This window comes from Jatropha curcas, chromosome 4 (genome assembly GCF_041381405.1).
Source record: "Jatropha curcas cultivar XTBG-Jc1 chromosome 4, XTBG_Jcur_1.0, whole genome shotgun sequence".
Taxonomy (NCBI): Eukaryota; Viridiplantae; Streptophyta; class Magnoliopsida; order Malpighiales; family Euphorbiaceae; genus Jatropha; species Jatropha curcas.
The window spans coordinates 24,447,834-24,457,994 of record NC_143154.1 but is presented as its reverse complement, the minus strand read 5'-3'; the positions used below and the strand labels follow the sequence as shown (position 1 = coordinate 24,457,994).

The 10,161-nt window shown below is 31.7% G+C and overlaps 1 long non-coding RNA gene across 3 annotated transcripts; it reads right to left on the bottom strand.

The window, feature by feature from the left end:
* Positions 1 to 708: 708 nt before the first annotated feature.
* On the bottom strand, positions 709 to 9,519 carry LOC149497037 (uncharacterized). Of its 3 annotated transcripts, none has more exons than XR_016320476.1 (5): positions 8,908 to 9,519; positions 7,891 to 7,973; positions 2,820 to 7,072; positions 1,718 to 1,800; positions 709 to 899 (listed from the first exon to the last, which is right to left on the bottom strand). It is a non-coding gene; the product is annotated as an uncharacterized LOC149497037 (long non-coding RNA). The 3 variants fall into 3 exon arrangements; XR_016320475.1 differs by having other exon boundaries at positions 2,725 to 7,072; positions 9,003 to 9,519; XR_016320474.1 differs by having other exon boundaries at positions 9,003 to 9,518.
* Between the last annotated feature and the right edge of the window lie 642 nt (positions 9,520 to 10,161).

The window sequence follows — 10,161 nt, the reverse complement described above, 5'->3', positions numbered from 1 at the left end:
ATGTGCCTATCTTAAATAATATATATATATATATATATATATATATATATATATATATATAATTGTATTATTTACTTTTGACCGCTTCCATTCTCCATCTCTCCTCTCTGGATTAAAATCAAATTATTGTGGTTTATAAACATTTTCTTTTTAAGATCCAACCCTTTCTTGCATCATTAAATCAGCTCTTAATTTAACAATTTAAAATTTTTCTTTGTATAATATTTAAGCAAAATTTTTATAATTTATACTAAAATTTTAATTTAAAATATATAAAACTTGCAATTTCTAAATTAGAGATAGATAATAAAATTTATTATATTGAAATTTAAGAATAAAATTTGTCTATTATGGTAGACAGTTTCAACTCTTTGAAAGCTATTATGGCAAGGGGAGATCAGATGAGCTTAGAGGACTCAAATTGCATTAAACAACTACTTTTTATTAAACATTTTAATTTAAACGTTATACAGACATATACTAACTAAATGTGAATAGCTAATAGCAACTAGAATAACTAATATTACTGAATATAAAGTATTAGTTATTTTCAATGAAAATTGCTCGTTGTTTAAATATTATTTATACTCGTTGATTTTACTCGTCGCAAATTGTCACGACCCATTTCCATGGACCGGACCGGCACTACGACCTGGGTGGGCTTAAGGCCCCCGAAACCCGTAGTAAGCCTATATTATGCAAGTCTCATTTACTATTCATAATTGTGGATACATGCCCAATAATTTATTTCAATTATGTATCACTAGTACAGTTCATCTACAACCCACTAGAATACAATTGCGGAACTCTACCTGTACATTTACATCATCATTTATTTATCGTTTACAGTCCTCTATACTTATGTCTCAACTCCATAGGATTTTTCTTTCTTCTATTACCTGGAAAAAAATAGGTAGGCAGGGGTGAGCGCCAAACTCAATGAGTAGGGTTAGATAACCCTCTCACCCCACACAATCATACAGATGCTAAAATATTTTTATTTGTTTATCAAATAAATTTATGATCATGCAATTTGTCACACAAATGGCAATACAACAGCAATCACAGTTATTATCACCTTCATTTAATCACATCACGTGGAAATTAGTCAGTGGCACCACCTGAAACCCCAACGAGCCGTCCTCACACATGGCTCGCCCTCTCATACATGTGCACCAGGGAGCCGATCCCCCATACGGCCAACTGGTCTAATCCTCACTGACCAGTCCTCTCATTGTTTTTCCATACTCTCTTTTCTTTTCCATACCAACAGGAGGCAACCCGGTGGTCTCCATCCAATCTAGATCATCAAGTGCTCACAACAGGAGGCCACCCTGCGGGCTACAATCAAATCTAGATTATCAGGTGCGCAACAACAAGAAGCCATCCTGTGGTTTTCCTTACAATCCATATCATCAGGTGCACACGGGGGCGCCGATCTCCCATTTTCCCGGCCGACGATCAAATATCATATCATATCATATCATATTTAGGATCCATATCACACAGACCGTCCTCACAAACCCATGGTGGTCCACTTCATCCCAATTCCACACAAACAAGGCATAGTATGTTCATAGCACAAGTAATCAAACAATTTTTAATATCAACAAATAATGCATCATAATATGGCAACTCAATAAATTAATGCATGATAACATTTAGCCGTGAATGCATGAATGCAGGCGGATGGTACTAGTTATCTAACACTACTCACTGTTCTTAATTGTCCTCTAAGGGAACTGCTTTTCTAGCCACATGCTTCGAGCCTTTGTCCTTGCATTTCGGAGTTTTATAAACCTTTAACATAAACAATAAAATTCTAAGTAAGAATTTTCATTCGAAAGATTATATTTCATATTCGTTCATTAATTTTGGTAATCAGTTATTTAATTCCCTTAGTAATTCCCTTAGTAATTTAAATTATATATATATATATATATATATATATATATATATATATATGATATTGGGTTTCCTTATTTATTTATCTATTCTAATGTATCGCAAGGTTTAGTTATTTGTTAAATAAGATTTTACGATCATACTAATCAAAATATTAGTATTACGAATAATAATAATAATAATGATAATTTTAGTCGGCATTTAATTTATTAATCTATATATAAATTCGTTACTCTTGTTTATTTATTTACTTGTTTATATTTTTCAGATAAGTGCCGTTAGTAAATTAATGTTCCATAATAAATTTTATTTTATTTTCTACCAAAATTTCGACAGCACTTCCCCTGCAATTCAACTATCCACCAATTAACTCAGTCAATCATTTTATTAAGTTCTAACAACCCATTCATCGGGCAATCAATCAATTTAACTTTTCCCTTCCTCCATCCGAACGTCAATATCCACACTACCTTACCTCCATAATTTATAAATTAATATTACCTACCAAATAATCTACCTTAAATCCACATTTAAATTCCACAAATTTATTATTATCAAATTTCCTAATAAGTTTATGTAATACTAGAATTAAATTTAATTAGTCAAATATTTAATTAATCAATAGGTCAACACTAATATAAATTAATTTATCTACTCACAGTTTACTTAAATTAATTAACTAATCGAGATTACTTAAATTAAATCAATTAACTCAGATTACTAAAATTAATTAACCACAATTAATTAAATTAAATTAATTAGTTAAAAATTACTAAAATTAATTTAATTAACTAAAAATTTACTAACATTAATTTATACCGCAAAATTAATTAGTTTTTTTGTCGCAGATCGCTAGATCTGAGCTTTACGCGTGCGTGTTGGAAGCGACTGGACCACCTGAGATCGACGCTCACCTGGACAGATCAGAGGAGGAGCAACCTTCTGTCCCTGCTTGGCTTGAACGGAGAGAGGTGTCGGTGATGGCGGAGCTACTGCAGTGTGGAGCAGCGGCGAGGTGGCGCGACGTGGCTGAGCTCGTGCTGGTGGCTTGCGTTTCTGCTGGAGCTGCTGGGACGCGACGCAGACGCAGTCACAAGGAAGAAGAAAGAAAAGAAAAGAAAAGAAAAGAAAAAGAAAAGGAAAAAAAAGAGAGGAGGAAGTGGTGGCGTGATGGTGCTGCTGGAGGTGTTGTAGAAATGGTGAGGAGAGATAAGCGTGGAGATAAAAAGAAAGAGGGCTTCTAGAAGGTTTGGGCTGGTTCGATTCAATTCTGGTTCGATTCAGCCCAAATCTTGGTTTTTCGTTTGATTTTTGATTTTTCAATTGGTTTTTGATTCGGTTTATCACTGTACGAATTATTAATTTGCATTTAAATAATTAAATACATTTCCAGGCTGTCAGTTTATTAAATTAAAATGAAAAATCTTTGAAAATAAAAATTCGGGTTGTTTCAGTCTTCCCCCCTTATAAAAATTCGTCCTCGAATTTTAAAAGTAACAAGAAACTAGGATGCAACAATTGTTTACGCCAATGATAGTTGTGCTTCTCACATAATGCTGCAACTGCTAAAAGTTATGACATTCGCATTCAGGAGAATACTTGTTCTTATGAGCAGTTATATATCTACCTTATCACGATAGTTAATTTAAGTTTGAGTTGTACTATATCTACAAGTCATCAACTCAAGTCAAAGATTCATAACCCTAAGCACATAACTCAAGTTAAATATTCATAACTCCAAGCACAGATTCGACACTAATATTCACCTTTACACATAAGAATTTAAGTCCCTAATAGCTTCTGCTCAAATAAGAGTTATTAATCTCATTAGTTATATATCATGTGCCCTACATTGATGTATCGCCTCATTTATCTCTCCCTAGCTATTATAGGCAATGATCATCACCCAATAAGACGCTCATACACAAACCAAGTATTAAGTCTTCTGATACAAGAATCCACATATTCAAATTTACTACTATCCCAATTAGAATCCTTATTTCAAAATTTAAAACCTACATGCTGACTCATCCATTTTCCATCAGTTCCAAATATTAATATCATTGCTCCAATAATCATGGAAGAAGTTTACAATTAGATAAAATGGTTGCTGCCAATTCAAGGAGGTTTTCGATTATTATCAATTTTTGCCATTAAGTACTATTTGATCATTTCCAATTAAAGAGAACAAATTTATAGCACTTCTACAAGCTTGCTATCAACTGATAGGAGATCATGACCTCTATTCCAAGCTCATCATCTATTTACCAACTTAACCATTTTCCAACGAAAAATAGATGTACAATCTCTTTTCAAATCCTACTAATGAGAATCCCCTAAAAACAAATAGTACACCAACTATATAGAGAGAGTTTAAATTCACTATCAAGTCCCTATTTAGTTATTAACTTCTCTATTCCTCTTTCAAAATTATCATACCTTACCATTTCTTAACTAATTATATCATGTTGCCATGTCGAATAAATTATTTTTATTTTTATTTTTTTTTTATACAAGTTTAATCGAGATGTAAAATTCTCCAAACCATAGTTTATATCCAATTTACCTATTTCTTCTGTCTTTAATCAATCTTTTAGACCTAAGTCTACGTAAATAAGAGATTAAGGATGTCATTTGTTTTATGTTTATTCTTAATCCTATGAATGCCTATGAATATGTAGAGAATAATATCGTTGGGTTATTCCTTTTTTCCAAGTCTATCGTAATGTCTATCACCTGTAAAATTTATACTTAATACGATCTAGGAATATCCTCAACCTCAATTATAAAATAATAGCAAGTCCTTAATATCTATAGTACATAAGCCAATTGTTTCATGTTCCATCAAAGTTTTAAAGTATAATATCATCTTATCTATCTCACACGTCTTTCGTCCATTAGTCTTTTCTTATTTAAATTTCGCAAGATATTTTTAAATTCTTAAATTTACCCATAGTTTTTCGGGTTAGCACACTGCCACCTGGTGTTATTATCTAGACCTCGACTGAGTTCAGGTCTTTCCTCCTTTCACTGACATGTCAAAATTTTTATCAATTACCTTACGATTCACTTCACTAGATTCTTTCGTTCTCTTTTCTCTAAGGATTTAAATTTTATTAATTTAATATTTATCGAAGAGCTCGGAGAAATTAATTGCCACATGCTTAAATTGTATTTTATTAATATAGCTTTAACTCCAAAATATCCCCTAGAGTTGACTATTTCTCCTATGATCTAGCAACTACCCAAAAGTTTAAATTTAAATATCACATCCCTCTAGTTCTGATTTGTCACAAGTCATTATAGTCTAAAAGGCATAGCACTAAAAAAATTTCAATTCTTAACGTATCTACCTTTAAGTTTTATTGATTTCCATTTCTTATTCTTGAGAAAATTTCTGCCTCACAGATTTACTTGTACTAATAGTCTACAATACTAGCTATCTCTTGTGAATTTCATCGAATGTGTCTACTAACTAAGGATTTTTGAGTAATTTAAGAATCCTCATTTATTAATACTTCCACTATACATTGTTTCACTGACAGATTAATCGTTTATTCAAAATTCGACTAATGAGTTGACGACTACACTCTAAGTCGACCATCCTATGGGTAACTAACCATTACAGACAATTTTCAAAGTAATTTTCCTTTTCAACTTTTAAAAATATCGGCATGTCACTCAAATATAATTTTGAAATTCTTATAATAGAAATTTGCATTTCACTTTTATTTCCTTCAAAAACCAATATCAATGGTAATATAAAATATTTTCGAAAAGTTTAAAAATTATTACTTGGTGTATTTTCTAAAACCTTTTTGTATTTAACAAAAACAAATTGTCTATCTCCACGAGGACGATCCTCAAGTCATCTAGTTCCAGTCTACTGTTACATATTTCATCTCTAAATGATCTCCTTAAAGCAAGAACATTCTAATCTCCACCAGTACTGTTACTTTCGTTATTACTAGTCTATTAAGTAAATTGGCCCACACTTTTACTTTTTTTTTTTTTTTTTTTTTTTTTTTTTTTTTTTATCCTTAAGTTTTGCCTTGGTTAATTGAGGATTCCTCCTTTTCTAACCCTTAATTTAATTTAAATTATCATTTCCACTTTTTAATCCCTAACCGTAACATTTCTAAAATTTTAATCTCTATCTTATTTGAAATTTTCATTCAACTTCATATTCTATACCATTTATTATTAATTTATCAGTATTAATTTCTATAGGCCTAATTTAGTCCTCGGGATAGACAATATGATAAAAAAAAATAAAAAAAATAAAAAAATAAATCAAACATGCAATCATTTTAAATAACTTAAATTCTAAAATCAAATAAATTTTGACATGCCGACAAAACAATAAAACCAAACGATTAATTGCAACTTCAAAACAATTTCCAATAAGCAAATAATAAAACCTTTTTCTCAAATCAATGTTCAAATAAAATCACTTTCATATTGTCTTTAAAACTTCGAATTCTTTACTAAATAAGTTCAAATAATTTTCGAAGCAGTGTCTCTTGTCGAATCATGGTGTACTGGGTGATCAGGCCATTACACCAATTTCCAACTGATCTTCTGCTTCAAAATAGATGGAGGGGGTTTAGCAAAACTCAATATATTTATTTTATAAGCGTCAGTTACCCGGACCTTTTTATGATTTACTATTATTTATGTACCTTTAGTTCTCATCCTAAGATTCATACAGATTTCCTTCCATCCTCGTGCACGATGCGTCCACCGGCACTAAAATGGAATTCAATCCAGACTACATCTCCTTTGTTGGTTACGGCCGATCCCAACATAGGAGCTCTATATTAATTTCCTATGTTCCGCAATTGATTCCTAAAGCCCAATTTATGCTCTGATACCAACTTTGTCACGACCCATTTCCATGGACCGGACCGGCACTACGACCTGGGTGGGCTTAAGGCCCCCGAAGCCCGTAGTAAGCCTATATTATGCAAGTCTCATTTACTATTCATAATTGTGGATACATGCCCAATAATTTATTTCAATTATGTATCACTAGTACAGTTCATCTACAACCCACTAGAATACAATTGCGGAACTCTACCTGTACATTTACATCATCATTTATTTATCGTTTACAGTCCTCTATACTTATGTCTCAACTCCATAGGATTTTTCTTTCTTCTATTACCTGGAAAAAAATAGGTAGGCAGGGGTGAGCGCCAAACTCAATGAGTAGGGTTAGATAACCCTCTCACCCCACACAATCATACAGATGCTAAAATATTTTTATTTGTTTATCAAATAAATTTATGATCATGCAATTTGTCACACAAATGGCAATACAACAGCAATCACAGTTATTATCACCTTCATTTAATCACATCACGTGGAAATTAGTCAGTGGCACCACCTGAAACCCCAACGAGCCGTCCTCACACATGGCTCGCCCTCTCATACATGTGCACCAGGGAGCCGATCCCCCATACGGCCAACTGGTCTAATCCTCACTGACCAGTCCTCTCATTGTTTTTCCATACTCTCTTTTCTTTTCCATACCAACAGGAGGCAACCCGGTGGTCTCCATCCAATCTAGATCATCAAGTGCTCACAACAGGAGGCCACCCTGCGGGCTACAATCAAATCTAGATTATCAGGTGCGCAACAACAAGAAGCCATCCTGTGGTTTTCCTTACAATCCATATCATCAGGTGCACACGGGGGCGCCGATCTCCCATTTTCCCGGCCGACGATCAAATATCATATCATATCATATCATATTTAGGATCCATATCACACAGACCGTCCTCACAAACCCATGGTGGTCCACTTCATCCCAATTCCACACAAACAAGGCATAGTATGTTCATAGCACAAGTAATCAAACAATTTTTAATATCAACAAATAATGCATCATAATATGGCAACTCAATAAATTAATGCATGATAACATTTAGCCGTGAATGCATGAATGCAGGCGGATGGTACTAGTTATCTAACACTACTCACTGTTCTTAATTGTCCTCTAAGGGAACTGCTTTTCTAGCCACATGCTTCGAGCCTTTGTCCTTGCATTTCGGAGTTTTATAAACCTTTAACATAAACAATAAAATTCTAAGTAAGAATTTTCATTCGAAAGATTATATTTCATATTCGTTCATTAATTTTGGTAATCAGTTATTTAATTCCCTTAGTAATTCCCTTAGTAATTTAAATTATATATATATATATATATATATATATATATATATATATATATATATATATGATATTGGGTTTCCTTATTTATTTATCTATTCTAATGTATCGCAAGGTTTAGTTATTTGTTAAATAAGATTTTACGATCATACTAATCAAAATATTAGTATTACGAATAATAATAATAATAATGATAATTTTAGTCGGCATTTAATTTATTAATCTATATATAAATTCGTTACTCTTGTTTATTTATTTATTTGTTTATATTTTTCAGATAAGTGCCGTTAGTAAATTAATGTTCCATAATAAATTTTATTTTATTTTCTACCAAAATTTCGACAGCACTTCCCCTGCAATTCAACTATCCACCAATTAACTCAGTCAATCATTTTATTAAGTTCTAACAACCCATCCATCGGGCAATCAATCAATTTAACTTTTCCCTTCCTCCATCCGAACGTCAATATCCACACTACCTTACCTCCATAATTTATAAATTAATATTACCTACCAAATAATCTACCTTAAATCCACATTTAAATTCCACAAATTTATTATTATCAAATTTCCTAATAAGTTTATGTAATACTAGAATTAAATTTAATTAGTCAAATATTTAATTAATCAATAGGTCAACACTAATATAAATTAATTTATCTACTCACAGTTTACTTAAATTAATTAACTAATCGAGATTACTTAAATTAAATCAATTAACTCAGATTACTAAAATTAATTAACCACAATTAATTAAATTAAATTAATTAGTTAAAAATTACTAAAATTAATTTAATTAACTAAAAATTTACTAACATTAATTTATACCGCAAAATTAATTAGTTTTTTTGTCGCAGATCGCTAGATCTGAGCTTTACGCGTGCGTGTTGGAAGCGACTGGACCACCTGAGATCGACGCTCACCTGGACAGATCAGAGGAGGAGCAACCTTCTGTCCCTGCTTGGCTTGAACGGAGAGAGGTGTCGGTGATGGCGGAGCTACTGCAGTGTGGAGCAGCGGCGAGGTGGCGCGACGTGGCTGAGCTCGTGCTGGTGGCTTGCGTTTCTGCTGGAGCTGCTGGGACGCGACGCAGACGCAGTCACAAGGAAGAAGAAAGAAAAGAAAAGAAAAGAAAAGAAAAAGAAAAGGAAAAAAAAGAGAGGAGGAAGTGGTGGCGTGATGGTGCTGCTGGAGGTGTTGTAGAAATGGTGAGGAGAGATAAGCGTGGAGATAAAAAGAAAGAGGGCTTCTAGAAGGTTTGGGCTGGTTCGATTCAATTCTGGTTCGATTCAGCCCAAATCTTGGTTTTTCGTTTGATTTTTGATTTTTCAATTGGTTTTTGATTCGGTTTATCACTGTACGAATTATTAATTTGCATTTAAATAATTAAATACATTTCCAGGCTGTCAGTTTATTAAATTAAAATGAAAAATCTTTGAAAATAAAAATTCGGGTTGTTTCACAAATAAATGAAATTTATTTATATAAATAATTTTCTATCAATTTTTTTTGTAAATTATAATATTATAAATAATTTATATTACAAAAAATTTAAGAGTATCCACGAAACAGAAAATAGAACATTTTATGAATATTTCATAAAAAAAATTTTAATAAATTAAATAACTTGTTAAGGAAAAAACATTTTTTTTTATTTAATACATATAAAGATAAAATTTAAAAACGTTCATTACTCTTTGATGTTTTCAAACGAATTATATTTGTGGACAATAGTACTACTCTCGCTGTTCTCTTTAATTAGAGAAACTTTACAATTATAATTTTTTTTACTATGGAAAATTTTACTTGAAATTAAAACTTTGGAAATGATACAAGATGAAAAAGTCTAAAATGCTTTATATCATCTCTATTATGCTTATTCTTTTTGCTTGGTCATTTAATGTTCTTATATTTCTATGATTGAATGACTATTTTTTTTATGTAGTTTTTCAAACTATGCTCGACTTTATGAATGTTAACATCAATATGAGTAACATTTTGTAATATGGACTTATAATTGGATAGTTGCACCCTAGTTTTAAAAGAGTATTTTGATGATATTTAAAAATGTGCACAAATTTT